At 53.4% G+C, this 15,542-nt stretch overlaps 1 protein-coding gene across 2 annotated transcripts in view; it reads right to left on the reverse strand.

The window, feature by feature from the left end:
• Positions 1-15,542, reverse strand: part of LOC144735233 (nuclear factor of activated T-cells, cytoplasmic 3-like) — a 147,938-nt gene that overhangs the window by 15,958 nt on the left and 116,438 nt on the right. The gene's annotated exons all lie outside the window — the stretch shown is intronic.

A 15,542-nucleotide genomic window follows, 5' to 3' on the forward strand; every position in this document is an offset into this window, starting at 1 on the left:
CGAGTAGCGGCGCAGTGGTTAGCGCACAGTAACATGAGGACGCCAACCTAAAGTTCGATTCCCAGCCACGGCTGACATCAGTGATGGGTTGACACCCTCATTTCACCGACCAGCGTGGTGAAGTTTCGGTCAAACCAACCCCCAACCAGCGACATGACGTTGAGGGACCTTCCACCGAGCAGTGCATTGACAGCGGGCGAAAAATTATTACTATTATTGTTACACACGACGTAATACAGAAACATCGACTGACCAATGCCTTGGCCCCCGTATTAAATATGGCTCCACATTCATTTAACCTCGACACGCAAATAGCGCCGTCGCAAATATGCCCAGAAGTCATTTTTAGCAACGCGCACAAGACGCGCGACACACGAAAATGTGCGCAGCTGTCATCGCGAGCTAAAAAATAGACCTGCAATGTCAGAGAACACGAGGTCGCTATTTTCAGGGAGCGCGGGTTCATGGCACCGCCAGCCATGTGTGGGGGGGAGGTGAGGGGGTAGAGGGCGATGAGGGGGGGGGCGGCTATTTCTGTGCATCTGGGGCGCCCGCAAGTGCGGCGCGCGCCCACACGTGGACAGTGTGCACGTAAATCCACGTGTAATTACGCCGAGGTTGCTGACAGCTGTAAAACTGTCGGGAGAGGGGAAAAAAAACATCGCACGGATGTAGTATACGCCGCATCCGGAACGGGGGGTGGAGGGGGATGAGCGCAGCGCACGTGACTCGCGATTGGAAGGTCGCGAGTTCAAATCCAGTCTGAGGTGGAGGAACAACTCGCCCTCAATCGGCCTCTTCCCCCACCCATCCACCCTCCTCCTTCTCCTCCGGAGGAAAAGTGAACACAACAAGTGCCAACTTGGTGGAAAGTTCACAGTGGTCACCCCGACGCAGTGGCAACGCTCGCCCGTGGGCCCGAGGGTGACCGGAGGATGACCACTACGAGGATGACCACTACGAGGATGACCGGAGCTCGCATGATGGTGGTTTATGCCGGTACGCCCGACTGAAACTCGACCGGCAGAGAGTTAATGAGGGCCCCTCCCCTTACAATCACAGCACCGGCTGGATGGATGGCATCCCGTCCTCTCGCCCACAATAAGTCAACCTCAACTTCTGGAGGTCGTCTCAGCCGCTGCCACTGATGCGGGCTGCTTACCGCACCCCGCTGCCCCCCCCCCCTCCCTGTGCGTGCGTCCGCTTCAAGGCGGACGTTCCAAGATCCCCAGATTGCGGCGCGTAGAGCACTGGGCCACGTGCCACTGCCGCCCAGTTGGCCAAATTCGAAAATGCCACCTGCAAATGACGACCCAAATTTTTACCCAATACCACGTAGCAACGTCACCCCCTCCCCAGCCCCCTCCCCCACTGGCTGACTCTACCTGCCCGTGAAACACGGCAGCACCTCGTAGCGAGAGCCTTGCGCTGTAAGAATTTCGAGATTAACAAATTTAGAAGCTGGAAAATGAGATGGTTGATGTGGGGCCGGGGGCGGGGGGGAACAGAAGACGTGGGAACGTAATTATCGTTAAATTAGCCAGGGAAGCCCATGATGAGCACTCGCCAAAACCTCTCGGAAACCAGAGGTGGCGTTTCCACCTTAAGGCGCACTTCGTTCTTGTACATCCCAACATTGAACACCAGGGGAGCTCGGCACACGGGGAGAATTTCTGCACGTGGCAGCCGGAGCTGAAAAGAAAATTTACGTTAAAAAAAAAATTAACCCGTAAAAACAAAGTTTTTCACTATAAATCCTTTATATGCGTGGCATCAGTTTTATTTTATTATTCATTTCTGTTTTTCTTGAGTAAGAGTTTCATTTTTATCACATTGGTATTTTAAATGAAACATTTAATTTTTTTTTTCCTAAAAAGTGAAAAATTTTGGAAAAACATTTTCACGAAAATAATTTGTCACGCACAACGAGTCTGTGTGCAAAATGTCAGCTCGATTGGATCACGGGAAGTGGGTTAAAAAAACGACCGAAAGATTTGCACGGTCGTAAGCGCGCAAGCAAGCAAGCAAGTGAACTTAATATAAAGGATTTAAAAACCACGAAAAGGCCCAGGTTTGGCGGTGCCTGGACCGGTTCTTCAAATGAAATCTTGAATCGTCACGTGAGACGATTGCGTAGACAAAAGTTTCAGCTCGTTAAGGCTTCGTAGATCCGAAGATATTAAGCGTCAACAGATTTGAAAGAATTATAAACAGACAACAGGGCAAGTTAAATTAAAGTGTGGAAAAATACACAGGGGGGCCGATCCATTTTAACACAGATGCCCCACGAAAATAATGAGGGGGGGGGAGGGGCAACACGATTCATCAAAGCTCTCTTCACATCTCTCACCGATCTCAACGCACTTATTACATCGCTTCACTCTCCCTGTAAGATATGGATCTTTCGGGTGTCACACTTACTCAATCAACTAATTGAGAATGAAAGAGGAAATCAGCGTGGTATCTATAAATGGATCACACCCCGGACATATTAAGACAAATATCACGCGGATAAATGTAACATAATTTTGCGGGGGAAAGCGCTTTTAACGAGCACCAATGAGGACCGGCATGGTACAAGGGGGTGGGTGGCCAGCACCACACCCAACCGCCTGCGTCTCTTCAGTGGCGATGTTTACACACACCGCGTTAGGCACTCATTTGAGGCCGAGTCAACCTAGGGGAGGGCCCGGCACCGGCTCATATATTCGTCACCGTGTGTCAGCCGTGAGCGGAGCACAGCGCGCTAACCCACTGCGCACACCGCCGCTCCCCAGTAACAAACAACAACAACCGCCATTCGCCACTAAGTGGCGGTGACGTCACCACGACGCCTGTGCCAGGCTATGTGCACCTTGAGAACACGTGAAGTGTTGAACGCCCGCTGGCAGGAGGTCACGGGGCAGACCCAGATGCCACAGGTCGACTGACTGAGACGACTGGCTGATGCACCACCCGTGCGCCCCCCTACTGTGCCAACTTGCTGTGCTTTAAAACCAGTAACAAACACACACGCACACACGAGCGCACACACGAGAGCGCACACACCATTTATATGCCCTCATTAGGTTCCAACCAAAACACCTGAAGAGGGCGCGGTGGGTGGACGGTGACATAACAGAATCAGTTGAGCCCTGTGAATTCTCCGCGGAGCGGTCACAACAGGGGCGGAATCACGCGCACCGTTTTGCTCACGACTCTGCAAGCCATCACTGCCTGGCCACGCACCAAGATACACACACGCACGCACGCATTTATATGGCAGGCGCAGGCACACACACAAACACGCGCGCGTCTACACGTAACAGCGTGTATACAAAGACGAATTGATACACACACACACACAAACAAAGACAAAGATCTGCCGTGTAGCATATAGCAGACTGTTGGGGCAAGTGCTTTAAAGCGAGCACCTCTCTAGACTGCCACAGCGCAACAAGGGGATGGGTGGCCAGCACCACGCCCGTGTCTCCAAAGTGGAAATATTTACACATCACACCAGGTACTCTTTTGAGGCGGAGTCGACCTTGGGGAGTCCCAGGACTGGTTCGGATTATCGTCGCTGGTGTTGGCCTTGAGTGGGAATACTAATTGAGGTCATCGGGTTCATAGGGCAGTTAACTGGCACACTGTCGCTCCCCCACAATACACACACACCTGCAAGCACATACACACACCTAAATGCGCGCGCACACACACACACGCACATTATATATGAGTCGGGTGGGCTTCCAGGTTTCAGCTTGAGCTAAAACACCAATTTGATTTGCAGGCTATTAAGGAAGCTAAAAATAACAAAGTTTGCTAGGAAAGTAAAATTCCAGAAGGCATTTTTGCAGTTGTTAGCCCACGAAGCTGCCACGTAAAGGCAATCTGCTGCAGTGCCTTGCCTGTGCCTGCTTTTTGCGCGTGCGTGCGTGCATGCGTGTACCTGCGGTAGCGTAGCAGTTAGCGCCCCGCTCTACAAACCCAGCGACGCGAGTTCGATTCACCGCTCACGGCAGAACGCCGGTGACGATTATCTGAACGTGTCATGGGCCTCCCCTAGGCCGACTCAGCCTCAAATGAGTAGCTGGTGCGGTGAGCCAACATCGCCACTGGGGTGATGAAGGCGGCCGTGTGTGGTGTTGGCCACCCACCCCCTCTCGTGTGCCGTGCCAGCCTTCACATGTTGCACCAACAGTCTAACGGTCTGTTCAGGCTATACGGGGGATCTTTGCCTCTATAGCTGCATGTGCCCGCGAGTGCACATGCACGCCGGCATGCACCGAGACCCTAGGCCGCGTAAAAAATATACAAAAAGCCTGTAAAGGAGTTGACAAATTATTTAACTGAATGTGGTTATTATACGAGGTTGGCAAGGCAGAGGAGGGGCTAGAATTCCAGATGTGAGAAAATAAAAAAGACAAAAACCACAAGGACGCAACGAGGCTCGTCTGGCCTCGGACAAACGTGCAGACCTCTTGCCCCCCATCTTTCTCCCCCACACACAATTGTTTACGCACTCCCCCCCCCCCCCCCCGTTTACCGGTGTTGATCGAACTAGGACGGTAACACGGCATCGCGCGGCGCTTTCAGATGCAAAAGTAGCGAGCCACCGGAGCTACGTACTTCTCACCTAGATTGAAAACCAATTTGTCTAGAACTGATGTTTGTGTTCGGTTGGTTGTCCTTCCCCCGTACCTCCGAATTGCGCGGACGGCTACGTACGGTGCGAACGAAGGTCAACATACACACGCCCATCGGAGACAAAGGTTCCGTGACCTGTGCAAGACGGCAGCTTTGCCGACGTTTCACTCCAACGCGGTTCACGAGTTACGCCACCGCGCGCTTTGACGACTGCTGCAGGCCGTGTCGCACGCCGGCTCGCTCACTCACCAAACTCGACGCGAACACAGATATGCTGCCGAACAACTGCCCCCCCCCGCCGCATTAAATAACTCTCCGTGATTGCTCGTAAATCAATGGGCGACTGATCGAGACATCTCGATGCGCCCGACGCTGCCAGCGATCTTTTTTTACCGCGCATCTCTGTGACTTTCATTTCAAAGCCAAAGACGAATGGCGAATGCTGTCATCGCAGGTGCCAGATTACGATCACCGATGAACAGAAGGGAAAGTTGTCGAGGAGGGAACATCGCCTCGAGGGACATTGGAGGGAGTCCGTGGAGGAGAGAAAAACACTGCCGCCAAGGCAAAATAGCCCTCGAGTTGCGTCTGCGGAGCAATCGAGCGTTGATTTTACATTTCTCGACTGTTCGCAACCGACAGGATTCATACAATAGACTGGATTCACTTACTGCGCAATCTGCATCTACTCTTAACTCTACTTAGTCTCGCTCTCTCTCTCTCTCTACATTTATCGTCTACGTCATCCGCCGTGAAATTAGGAAGCCACTTCCGTTATGAGGAAGGCACTGGAGCTCTGCACTTTTAAATCATCTCGACTGAAAACCAATTTCTTTAAGAACTGCTTTTTGTGTTAAGTTTGTTGCCCTTCCCCCGCACACTCCGATTGGCACGGTCGGCAACGTACGGTGCGAAAGAAGTTCCACATACATACTATGATGCAACGAGCCCGTGACATCACGCCTGGGTGAAGGCTCGTGACTCACGAGTGAGCGCAAGCACGCAGGCCTCGCCAGCCTGAGTCGGCAGCCAGGACGAGCAGACGGCGATCGCGTGCGCCGGTGATGCCAACGGTGGTGATGCCACCGGCGTGTCATCGCCACTACCCACCAGAGGTCGCAACCGGGTACCCGATACCCGTACCCTCCCCGATACCCGGCTACCCGTACCCGGCCGGGTACGGGTACCTGATTGCGACCCTGGTGCGGCCGGGTACGGGTAAGGAATCAAAACCCGTTTGCGACCTCTGAGCGAGGGTCCCCCAACGCGCGCTACTAGCGGCGCACTTGGCCGCTGCATTGGGCGCCACGCTGGCGAGATGATAGTTTAACGCGGAGGCTTTCACGACCAATGTCATCCATAATAAATAAATAAAACACATAATGGCGAGATGTTAACTACCTCGCCTGGTACGCAGCAGGTTATGGGTTCGATGCCGACCCTGACGCTTGCTGCTGTATATTTGGAGTCTGCATGTCTCTCTCCCACCATGGTCGCGTGGATTTGTCTCCGAAGGGCCCCCGCTGAGCTCTGTTTCACAAGCGACCTGGCCATCACGAATGACAGCTCATTTAAAAGTGGCTTTGTCGCACGGAAATTTATAGCAGCAGCAGTAACCAAATTCTCTAATCGCGTGATGCAGATTCTAAACGTGGGAAGGGGGGAGGCAAAAAAAAATCAGAGGACCCGGAAAAAAATCCGCCAGCGTTAACCGGATCCAGGTCCCACGGCGCCTTGACAAAGAAGTTTACATATCAACAGCGGAATTGCTTAATTCCGCTGTTGATATGTAAACTCCTTTGTCAAGGCGCTCTCCTCCTCCAACACAGCTTAAATATACGCTGCCAAGCTTGGCGGTGTTCATTGGGACGCTGTCTTTCCGACAACTCTGTTTCTTCACCTGTGGACGGCTGCTTGCGTTGTGGCCGAAACGTCGTGAGAATTATTTTATTATGTTTTATTATTTTATTATTTCCCTTCTACGTGACTTTACCGAAAGAACCAAGAAGATGAATCCCTGCAGTCACGAAAGCTTTAAATCGAAATTTAGGCCTACAGGCCTTGGGCGTGAGGATTTAGCCACCCCCTGTCCTGGTTTGTGCTGGGGGTCGAGGTCTCTTTGAAGCAGCCGCCCTAGGAAATCTGAAAGTCTTCCCCGAACAGGAAAACGTCCTGGCTCTTATTCACTACGTAAATACCACACCACCGCTCACAAAAAAAATGTATTTAAAACAATGCACGCATGTCGTTGTTGTTGTTGTTCCTGAACGAATTCCGGACTAGTCTTCTTCACCATGTGCTCGGTGTTTTACATATCTCAAAAGGTGGCAACCCTGCCGCATAGCATTAATCTGATTGGTTGTACCGTTCGTCCGTTGCATAACGAATCCTACTTGCCACATGTGGTTGATGGAAGGGGAGCCACAAGAATTGGGGCTATTTGTCCCGTTCCTGAAATTGCAATCCTTGAAAGGAACAAAAAATATCATTCCTTCTGCTTGTTACCACAAACCACAGAGCCACACGGGACCGATCGTGTTATTAACGGTGGAAAATATTTACCTTTCAATTTGTGAAAGACAGCTTTGGCAAGGGACCAGTAAAGGCGATAACTGATTGGGCAAGATGGGACCTGTCACATTTGTGATTTGTGAAATTTCACCTGGCTCGCTACGCTATTATTATTATCAGAAGGGAATTTGTTTTTTGTGCCAAAGCTCAGAGTCCTGAGATTATATCTGCAGATTAACAACTCTACCACTCTCCCCACTGAAAAATCATCATCACCATCGACTAAAAAAAAAAATTACACGCAAGTAACACACTGCACTTGCAATCCAGAGGTCACCAGTTCCATCTCCCGGCACGGAAGTTGAAATAATCGGCATATTCATAAACATATTCATATATTAACCTCCACCTCTGTCCCCACCCCGCACTTTAAAGGGGTACAATGACAGTTTATCTATCGGTGAGGTCATGAGCGGTGGGGTAAAATGTGTGTACTCCCAACCTCTTCGGAGCCGTGCGGTTATTTTGACCGTGCTTCATCACGCCGGTGAGTGCGGGTTGGTAAACAGAGTGGTTACGGCGATTCTGGACCAAATTAAAATATCACTCGCCACTGAGTGCAGCCGTTGCTGGCAATGGAACTCTGGTCGCCCGGGTACGTGGCGGGTAGGTGCGGCATTCCAAAAAAATGGAAATGCGCGCTCATCTGCAACACGGACTCATTTGGCAAAATCCAATCACTCGTGCCTCCAGAAACTGCCCGATCCGAACTCCGTCCGCTTTGCGAATCAGCTGAACAAACAGCTCCACATTACACAAAAGTCACGCAGCTGCTGATAGGGCAGCCCCCCCCACCCCCCCGCTAAGTGCTAGCAGGCCAAAGAGGAACGTCTCCTTCTACCGGGATGCCCTCATCGCTCGGTAACCATCCCAGAAGCGGTGCACGGAGAAAAGGTCAAAGGTGCAGCCCCGCAATGTCTCGCTCGTGCCACCGCTGGCGGAAGGGCCTCCACTAGAGGGAGCGCTCTAGAGAGCCGCAGCACGAGACGAGAATTGTCCGAATCTTCCACGCCGACCAGACGTGCCACACTTTGCATGAATGTAAGTTGGGGAGCGGTAGTAGTACAGCGGTCAGCGCACCGCGCCACGAACCTGGCGACCCCAGTTCGATTCCCGCTCAGGGCCAACACCAGTCACGATAATCTGAACAAGTTCTGGGCCTCCCCAAGATCGACTCGGCCTTAAGTGAGTGCCTGGTGCGGTGTTTTTATACATCGCCACTCGGGAGACAAACGGGGCTGGGGGGGGGAGGCACCCACCCCGTCGTACGCCGTACCAGCCTTCATAGGCGCTGCTCGCTACTAACAGCCCTTGCCCCAACAGTCTGTTCAGGGCTATACGGGGGATCTCTGCCTTTGTGACAGGCGGCGAGAGTGCGGAGTGAGGGTTCCGAGGGGAGCGTGGGGGGACGATTGGCTCGACACCAGCTCTGTTGCATTCCAGCGGGGAAAAGAAAAAAAAAGTGAAATGAGCCAGAGGGGGCTCACCTTTCAAAATGCTTCAATAATCAAATTCGCAAGGAGCGTTCGTGCCGATTCCACCCGGTGCCTTATCACTTTCACAGAGACCAGTCTCGCCTGCTCCATTTCTGGAACACGTTTATTAAATTTTTACCCGGTAAGCGCCGGGGCCACTGGAATTTGTCGGCAAAATAGTAAGCCAAAATGATTTACCGCCGAGCACTGAATCTTTTGAACACTTGCCAGGAACATTAATAATAATAATGATGATTTTCAATATTTACCAAGGAAAGCCTCGCCGAGCTCCCAATGGCTCGGCTGCAGGAAGGTCTTGCTTCATCGACACGTTGATGAATGCATCCATGCTAGGAATATCCACAGAGAGCCGTACATCCGTCGTTGTCACGCGGGATGACGGGCTATATCTTATGAAACGGCTCCACTCTGAAAATCCTGAAAGTGTATATGCTAAAAGCTAAGCAGGCCTTGTGGCGCAGTAGCCGTACGTGGGGATGGGAAGCCACCAGGAAAACATTTAAGTTGCGAACGGGCGAATGACACCGGCATCGCGCGTTTCACAGCGTTGAGACTACGCGTTTGGGTCAGAGGTCATCCGATATGTGTGACAGACACTCAAGAGGCACTGGTGCTGGAGGATGGCGGTCTTACCCGTGAAACGTCAACGGAGTCTTGTTTTCTCCCTGACTGTAAAACAAAAAATATCGCGCCGCGTTTATGTGACACGGGCAGAGGCGTTGGCCTGCGCAAATCCAAATTAATTTTGCAGGTCGACACCTCGGACCTCCGGCCCAGCCAGGAGGCTACATGAAGATGCCGAGCCTTTGAACTACACTTTTCCACTCAAAAATTGTCTGCTTTTACTCGACAGAAGTTATTTTCGTACGATTAATATTAAATAGGGCAAGGTTATTTTAGGCATTTCTTATGTAAAAATTATAAAAACAACTAATGTTGTTTTAAAATTTTTGTTCAGTTAGAGCCTCAATGTGTCTGTATCCCTGCACGGGGGCCCCTCGCACGCCATGCCGGCCTTCATAGGTGCAAGCCACTACTCGCTGACATAACCTGCCCCAACAGCCTGTAAATGCTATCGGCGGGGGGATCTTTGTTTTTTTGTCTTGCTGGGACGTTTCAGAACATTTCACAATAATCCTTCCACCATCCACAACGAGAAGTCATCTCCTCTACTTGCTCCGGTATGCGCCGGCGATAGGAGTGGTGTAGCGTGGCTGGCACGGGCCCTTGTTTTGAGTGTGACTGCTGAACATATTTCGCATCGGACGTAGCCAACCGTGCTAATCGTCCAATTTCCCTGCCCGGGATACTCTGGCCATTGGCCCCGGTTGCAGTTGCACCGCCTGCACACCCGACGGCTACGCCACGAGACACGGGTAAGAAGCCGTAAAGACCTCGACGCGGTCGTTCGCACGAGCACCGGCGTGCTGGGTTTCATCAGGCGCGCGGGTTGCGGGCGCTGCTCTGCGTTCGCGAGGCGTCGCGCGCTCGATGACTCCCCGCGTCGCAGGGCTGGCGAACGCGCGTGCGGCAATGGGCGGCGAATCGGGCACCGCTCGCCGCTTCAAAAGCCACGGGCGGGTTTCCCCTTCGCTTTTGGACGCGTTCCGAAAGACGGGCGCGCGCGAGGCGATATCGAGGAGCGCGGACACCGGGGCAGCCGCCCGGCCCACAATGCACTGCCACCCCGTGCCGAGCAGCGCGTGCGGTTTCACGAAATGTTTCCCCGCCGTCCGACCGCGCAGCCGCATCGGAGCGAATTCTGACCGCGCTGCGGAGCGAACTTTGGGCAAGAAATAGGTCGGCCGCAAGTAGAACGCGAAAACGGCAAACACGCGCGCGCCCTGAATGCGCGTAAAGCGGGGCAAGCTCTGCATACAGAACGAGAGAGAGAGAGCAAAGATTGGAGAGTGGGGACACGGAGTCAACAAGACAGCCGGAGATAGCTGGCAGAGAGACGCGCAGGCTGGGCGCGTGCCTAATGGTGACTAATGGGGGTCAGTGCGTTGTCGTAGGCTCCGCTGTGATTAGCGCAACGATCCGGTCTGCGCTTCCCCGTGTCCAGACCCGATGTTCCCTGAACAGGTGACTCGGTAATTGATCGTCCCGCGAGCAGGTCACATTAAATCCATCGGCCAGACCGCTCACAGCGAGTGTGCGCCCACTTCCAGACAAGCGACGCGTTTCACTTTCCCAATTTGGAGGAAAGTTTACATATATAATTATATACGTATAAATAAATCCGCCCCCGCCGAGATGTTTGCGAACCTTGATCTGCTTCGGTGGAAAAAAACGCCGCGAACGCTGGAAAGCAAAACGAGGTCGCGCCTCAAGTAGCGAAGCTACTTTCAATAGCTCCCTCAGCCTAACGACGAATGGCCTTGACGAATATCTATTAGTGGATTCTTTGGGGCTCCATGTAAAAGCACGGCTCCAACCGACCCCTGCCTGGAAACCAGCCTGGACATCACACTCCACTCCTTGACCATACCGTGAGCACTTCTAGAGGGCACAGGCGCATCCATGCAATCGCTTGCTCACGCGAATGTTGGCAGAAGGGGCCTCCAAGGAGACGGAGCTCTGGAGAGGCTCCTTCTCCAGAACGGTATTTGGCCTACTCTTCCACGCTGGCCAAACATCTTGAAAGAAGTGGCTGCACTCGCCCCTATTACCCCACCACACATGGCGGCACTCCGGCAGTCCGGCATCGCAACCACGACACCACGCCAGCATGCCCGTGAGAACTCCCGTCTGTCCGTACAAATGTAGTTCACGCACACACACACATCCCCTCAGAGCGAGACTGCACCTCGCTGCGTGTGAAGCCAGTCACACAGTGGGCGGATGGAATATTTGTGTTGTTTTTTTAATTGGCCGGGCTTGTTTCTCTACTGTATACCTGGCCACCTTTGCAGCTGCCAAGAATAATCCAAAAACCTCTACCCACACACGCGAACACACACACACATGCGCGCACGCCCACACGATCGCATGGTCTCCTGGCCCTCCCCTGCCCGTTTCCCTTCGCACCAAATTCACCTCTCCATCGCTCGCTCGTACATCTGCCAGCAGCAGCAGCGGCAGCGGCCAAAAGTTTAAATGCCGCCCCGCCCCGTGCTTCCCCCACCGAAAAAAAACATCCCCGCTTTCCGCCCAATCCCGCTTCTTTCACCGCCTGGCCACGGTGCTCCAACGATGGAACGATGAAGACGAAGGTTTTCATAAGTCAGCCGAATGCGTCGTCTCGGCCAGGGATTTTTCGAGTCGCCGGTAGACCACCGTAACGTAACGTAAACGGTCATTCAAGGAAACGATCAGCGCCTCCGACTGGCACGGTACGGTGCGAAAGACGCTCAACATACGTACGCGCGTACAAACGCAAAAATCATGCCGATAGCATCCCGAACGCGCACTGCTGTCTGGTCAGGCTGTGTTCTTTAAATTAATTTTAAGGTGCCTCTTGAAGTGGTTGAACTTAAAACTTTGTTGTTCTTGAGTTTTTTTTCCACGGGCAGAGAATTCCACGATGCGACAGGGGCACAAGCCTTCTGAAAAGCGCGGTCGCCGCTCATCGCTAGGCGGGGATTACGCGTCACAACAACGACGATGATGAGAACACCACGAGCAGGAACAGCAGCAGACCTGAGGTGTTGTCGTCTTCCCACCGTTGGCGGCAGGCACGCGTAACTCCGATAAATAATGGTGGTGCCATACCACGCAGGCACTTATATAGGCGGCGGTGGCGACTGCTAGCAGTCACAGCAATGTTGAGAGGGATATTGGATGGGGCTGCTCACCTGGATAATCCCTGCCGAAATTTACTAATTTTTATTTTAGCAGATGCGGCCCACTCTGCTATAACGCTCTTTTTCAGAAGCGACCTGGCAACAAGTGATAGCTCAACAAAGTGGCTTATCGTCGTGTGGAAATGTATAGCAGCCAAATACACTTCAACGCATGTTTCTAAATGTGGAGGGAAAAACCCGAGGACCCGGAGAACCCACGACCTCCTGCATACCAGGCGAGGCAAATAATATCTCGCCACCGTGGCTCCCATTGGAGCTCCGACTACTGGACAAATCGCCCGGTGGGTTTCCGATCTCCCGACAGGTCTCAAGAGGCCAGAGGTCGCAAACGGGTTTTGATTCCTTACCCGTACCCGTACCCGGCAGCACCAGGGTCGCAAACGGGTACCTGTACCCGTACCCCGCCGTATCGGATACCTGATTGCGACCTCTGGGATGAAGCCATGTTGCAGGCGCGGGTGGATTGATTCTAGGAACTTGAATTGTGAGAAGAGACAAGACGATGGGAATTTGAGTGACAATCGGTTACTCACCAGTGACTCACGGCCTACCCGTACCCGGCCGCACCAGGGTCGCAAACGGGTACCCGTACCCGGCTGGGTACCGGTAGCCAGGTATCGGGTAGGGTACGGTTATCGGGTACCCGGTTGCGAGCTCTGCAAGAGGCTGCCGAGCAGCGTCGAGCGCAGACGGTGCTCGGGTGGGTGAGCAGCCACGGCACAATGGGACGCTTCCGGGCACCGGCCGAGTTCTACGTTGCGAGCGGCAGCAGAGGGGGCGACGGTGCGAAAATAAACAAAGTCTATCGGTGAAAGGCTCCTATAACGTCGGCTCGCCAAATCCGCGCTGACCGGTGTGGCGAAGTATGGTCAAACAACCAGTGGGAACCCCCCATGTGCGGTGAGGACGAGGCCCTTTATCCAGCGGTGGACTGACTGGGTCTAACGTGCGGTGGAAAGGAAAACCACCGCACGCGCGCAAAAATAAATGCGAGGTTCTTACCGCAGTCTAATTCGCACTGCTCCCGACGCCCCTCCCGCCTCGTCATTTACAGATGCGATTGATCTTGGCATTAGCCAAGCTAATGGGGCCCCCGTATGTGGAAGCAGGGACTGCACATTGTACATGGTTCCCAGAGGCAGACTCTGCAGCAGTGCGCGGATCATCGGTGACAATACTGTGCTGATGAGTACTGATGAGGACGAAAACCGATCCACGGTTTTGGCATCACTGCTGCTGTCAGTCGGTCATATTCGCTCAAATTGATTATGATGATCGCCTAAGACAAGAGGCCCACAATGCCCTTCTTCAGGAACTGCCGATGTTCATTTCTTTTGCATAACGCAACAACGCCGCGTGCTCTCTAGGCGTGTTTGCGTGTCGTTTAAAGCCCCCACCACCCACACAGCCCCACCCTACGATGACCCGAAACCAAAATGACCCCTCAACGGGGTTGGGGGTCTTCATCACCGCAGGAGCCGCTGCCCTTCCCCCGCTCCCAGCCCCAGCCGCCCCTGCCCCAAAGGCATTGGTGGGGGTGTGCGCGCGCTGCGCAAAGGGCACCAGGGGTCAGCCATGCGTTGCCTCTGGGCGATACCCTCGGATGACCCCTTGCACAGGAACGGCGTGGGGCGTCGGGGTCAGCGACGGGGGAAACGGGGTCACGCGTAACACACGTCCCCATTGACGCGCTCACTAACGCGGCACCGTCACACGCGGCGAGCCGGCGTACCCAGCCTGGCGATCGTCTTTTTTTTTTGTCGCCGTTGCTTTGCCCGTGCGGTAAAACGCCGCGGCTTGAATGTCGTCGTCGCCGCCGCCGCCGGCTCTGTTACCCTACCCCCGTTAAGTGGGAACGGATCCCTACAGCTCCTTACAGATATACACGATGCATATAGACATATAAAACAAGCTCTGCATCGGGATGTATTGTGCAACGCTTTCCAAAATTTGGTTTGCTGCCTTGAATGGGAAACAGGTGTGAAGGAAAAACAGGAATACATATTCGCAAACGGCGCTCTCCGCTCTGGAATTTTGGTGCTCCCAAAATTTTGGGCAACCCCCTTTTTTTGAGCGATTTTTTGGCCAGTTTTCAATCGGCTTAAGTGCCCGAGAGGAAAACAAAGTAACGCCACAGGTTGGCTCGCATTCGATCGTCGATACGAGAGTTGCAGTCGTGCGCCAAACATCCCCCTCCCACCCCCCCATTGACCCTGGAGGGATGACGGTGTCAGCTGGTCCACCAGGAATTGAACCCGGGACATCAACATCACGGGTCTTGTGCTCTGCCACAGCGCCACATGGCAATACCGATGCAAACTTCATGAGAATTATAGTCCGCCGTTACATATTGGGCCACGGAAGCGAAGCATGTACGTTGAACTTCTTTCGCGCCGTACGTAGCCAACCGCACTAATCGGTGAGGGATTAAAATCGCATTCAAGCGAGACTGTTCAAACAATACAAATGAGAAGCGATACAAATGAGATCGTAAAAACAAGCCAAAAAGTAGAATCTTCTGCATAGCATTGCAACCCTCAGTCGCGACAATGTTTCCATCGGTGGGTGGGAACGGAGGGATTGAGGAATTTAAACGCTACCTGCTCCTACTGCGTGTGCAATTGACTTCAATGCGCTCCAACGGAAGTGGTCCCTGGGTGGCAGTGCGCGGGCATGAATGTGAAGCTGAGAGGATGGTCTTAGCATTGACGAACGTTCGTGAAAGGACATCAAGACCCGGGTTTGTCCGATGTCCTGTCTGCATGAACACACTCGCTCTCTCGCATGCTCCCTCCCCCCCTTGCAGCTCTGCGTCTCTGTCACTCTGTCTCTGTTCGCACAGGGACATCTGCCACCGGGGTCACACTTGTAGAGGGCTGCAGCCAGGCCACCGCAATTTCTCGCTCTCGCCACTGCTGGCGGATGGATGCTCCTCCGCTAACGGGACTTCTAACGAGCGTCCCTCGAACGGCATCTTTGCCCACTCTTCCACACTGGTCGGCCGGACATCTCGGAAGAGGTACGAGTGCCCACACTTTAC

This window comes from Lampetra planeri, chromosome 54 (genome assembly GCF_965212315.1).
Source record: "Lampetra planeri chromosome 54, kcLamPlan1.2.h2, whole genome shotgun sequence".
NCBI classification, from domain to species: domain Eukaryota; kingdom Metazoa; phylum Chordata; class Hyperoartia; order Petromyzontiformes; family Petromyzontidae; genus Lampetra; species Lampetra planeri.